At 26.3% G+C, this 3,022-nt stretch overlaps 1 non-coding gene across 1 annotated transcript; it reads left to right on the forward strand.

Moving 5' to 3' along the window:
* The first annotated feature begins 291 nt into the window (after positions 1 to 291).
* On the forward strand, positions 292 to 364 carry TRNAA-AGC (transfer RNA alanine (anticodon AGC)). The gene has a single exon. It is a non-coding gene; the product is annotated as a tRNA-Ala (tRNA).
* Positions 365 to 3,022: the final 2,658 nt, after the last annotated feature.

The following is a 3,022-nucleotide window of genomic DNA, read 5'->3' on the forward strand; positions in this document are numbered from 1 at the left end:
CTTTTACTGAACTTGAGTTTTAAGAAAAAAAATAAATACTGTAAATGAGTGAAAAATGTTTTGTATAAAAATAAAATTTATTTTAAGCTCATGTGTTGCCAAAAATTGAAATGAAAATTCAATTCAAGGCAACCATGGACTGAAATATGAATGGACAGGTTCTGTGTTGTGCGGGTCTGACCTAATTGCCTGCAGAGCGCTTTAGACTTTCAGCTCTCTTAAGAAACTTTGACTTCTTCTTCGTCCAGTTGTTGCAATCAAAATATTTTGTAAATGCCACTTGAATCAACAGGGGGCGTAGCTCAGATGGTAGAGCGCTCGCTTAGCATGCGAGAGGTACCGGGATCGATGCCCGGCGCCTCCAAATATAATTTTTGTTTATGTATCCAACAAAATTTTCATATAAATATATTTTAATTTGCTTTATTCATTGTCAAAATCATAAAAATCCTGTTCAAAATAATCTCATTATTCTTTTTCTTAAAAGAAAATCAGTATTTATTACATCTGTGCTTCTTTACTCCTTAATTCTATGAGGATTTATATATATTTTTTATATTTACTTTTGATTTAAACAAATTTATTTAAATCTATTTTCTATTCTAATAAATTTATTTGAATTAAAAAAAAACTTACTTAAAATTAAATAAGTAAAAAAAAAAACATTCAAATGTTTTTGTGATAAATCTCAAATTTTGTAATTTTTCATCAAAAATTTTTCTAAAAAACTACTTTTTAAAACTGGATTTCCCACTTTTTAAAAAATATCTCAAGAATTTTCATCAACCCCAGCTTACCTATTTTAGAAATTAAAGAAAAAAATGTTTTACGACTTTTGTGTCTTTAAAAAAAACAAAACAAAAATAATTAGTCCCTACCTAACTGAAAAGGGAGCCAACAATAGTTTGTTGACCTAAAATTTCATTATCATATTTTAAATAACATAAAATTTTCATTATACGCACCTATATTTAGATTTTGAAATTTATATAACATTCCTTCAATAGTGTGCACTTATTGGAATGTTGACTGTATAGGAGGTCAACAAAATATTTACAAGGAAAAATAATCATATTTATTTTAGCGTCATCAGAAACCCTCAAATCCCAGTTTTTAAAGAAATTAAAAATGAGAAATTTTTTACCTCGATTAATCGAAGGATTTTTTTCTTCCAATGACAATCGTTGACATAAATTCTCTTCATTCTATCCAATCCCTTCGTCAATATAGCCGTTGTAAAGCTGAATATTTGCTCCATCATCCTAAATTAACTAAATGTAGATTTAATGCCCTTATAATAAAAGCAAAAAATATAAGGGCGTAATATGTGTTTCAAATGAAGTCAACGTTATTTTATATATCAAGTTCCAATTGGTTTTATTAGGCCCTTTGTGCAGTTTATAGAGCCCTAAACAACTTCCAAGTTTATTGTGGATTGGTTGTGTCGTGTTGAAGTTATTTCCATTTTTTTGTTTTTTTAAAAGGAATTAAACGCCGATCAATGTAGGGCGAACATTTTTGACTAAAAAATGTTATTTTCCGATTTTTCTCAAAAATACGTATTAAAGGGTTTCCTGAGTTACTAAAAATGAATATCAACTTTGTTTCACTCCTAAAATATATTTTACCACACTTTGATAGGTCATTCGGTCTGATTTTTTTTTAATATAGTACTAATATTGAAGCATAGTGAGGGTGATTAATTAAAACTATTCTTTATTAATGTAGTCTATACATGATAATATCATAGCTAATCAAATTTCCTTAAATAATAAGAAATTTTTTACTAAATTGGATGGTTTAAAGATAATGAAAACTCCCAAATTCTCAAGTAGAAAAAAAGTATATTTTTAAATAAAATTTCCTGTTTCACTCCTTATAGTATGTATTGTTTCAATTTATGTCACCAAACCATATGATAAAGTATTTTAACATTTCCATTCCTATGTATATTCCTAGGACGGAGGAACATTGAAGAAAAGATTGAAGGAATTCAAGGTTCTTGCGGGAAAGAGAAATTTGAAAAAAGGGGTCGCATGTACAGAAGAAAGAAAGCAAAGATAATGAGGGAAAAATGGAAGAAAGGGAAAAACAAAAACATGAGAGAAGCCAAAAGTAATATTCGCGAGTAATATAATAAAGTAATATATAAAGATATTCGCGTGGTCTCTAAAGCCGTTCCGTGAAAAAACAAATTGTAGTACTTTTAATTTTAATCAAACACAATAATTTTTATTAAAATATGAATTGTGCTCATTAAATCTATATACATCTTCAAATATAGCAATAGCGAAGCATTGCCAGGTCATCTTGTTTTTTTTTAAAAATAGTATCAGTAGACATAATTAATTCAAAATGACACCTTACTATTATTCAACAATGGGCTCCATTCTTGTTTACTTGCGTATATAAATAAACAAATTGATGATGCAATAGTGTCCTGTATCCTTTTATTTATACAAGAATATTAAATACAATTTCACTTAAAGTGTTTCGCTTCCCTTATAGCAACCTTGCCCAACTATACCAGACAGTAAAATGAAGGAATATATATATTTATAAACAGATTAGGAACTATTTTTTAGTGTAAAGGGAACTATATTAAATGAATAACTCTAAAACCTCCATTTATTATTTATTAACATTTTCTCTAATTATTCTATAAAGCATCAAACATTACATCTGAAAAAATATATGATACATTTAATAAATCATTTCTGGATAACATAATATAATTTTCAGTTCAATAAAATATAATTAGTACCTTTGAAAAAGTATAATGATTTTTTAAAAAATATTTATCTCTAAAAATATGAAAGAAAAACATAAATATAAATAATTTCAAGATTTATCAATACTATGTCAAGATAGAATAAGTGTTAATAAAAAATAAATAATAAAAATCTTGTCTTTTACGGTAATAATATAATCATTTCATATTATCTTTGTTTTATGCATTGTATGCTGACATTTTTTTAACCTATTTAACATAAAATTAATATAATTTTAGTAAAATAACATA

This window comes from Halyomorpha halys, unplaced genomic scaffold (assembly GCF_000696795.3).
Source record: "Halyomorpha halys isolate HHAL.00 unplaced genomic scaffold, Hhal_1.1 Scaffold130.1, whole genome shotgun sequence".
Taxonomy (NCBI): domain Eukaryota; kingdom Metazoa; phylum Arthropoda; class Insecta; order Hemiptera; family Pentatomidae; genus Halyomorpha; species Halyomorpha halys.